Below are 520 nucleotides of genomic sequence, written 5' to 3' on the forward strand. Positions count from 1 at the left end.
GGGGGGGGGGGGGGGGGGGGGGGGGGGGGGGGGGAAGCGAGCGTTTGTGACAAAGCAAGGAGAGCGCCAGATGTATCTCCGGAGGAGGATTTCCAGGGAGGGGACAACTGGACGAGGACTGCTCGCAGGCGGGAAGGAGGGCTTCCTGGGCAAGCAGGCGGACCTAGGGCAGGGGGATGGGTGGACGTTTGCGTGCGAGCATACGTATGCGCGTGTGCGTGGGTGTGTGCGTGTGCGTGGGTGTGCGTGTGCGTGGGTGTGTTAAGGGAGGGGAGAAAAGGGGTCTAGCCGGCGTCAGAGTGACCAGGGCCTAGGCACCAGCACATTACACCTTGCCCGGGATTGTTGTGGAGAGTGTGTGTGTGTGTAGCTCATCCGCCACCTGGGCGGGTGGGCGGGTCTTCCACGCCGCGAAACCAGCGCGACGTCTGGGCATCTTTGATCCTGCGTGGCGGGGAGGGTCCCACTTGGCGGGTGCAAAAACGAAGAGGGGACGCGCCCCCTGGAGAGGATGCCGCGG

This window comes from Fonticula alba, assembly GCF_000388065.1.
Source record: "Fonticula alba strain ATCC 38817 unplaced genomic scaffold supercont2.1, whole genome shotgun sequence".
Taxonomy (NCBI): Eukaryota; order Rotosphaerida; family Fonticulaceae; genus Fonticula; species Fonticula alba.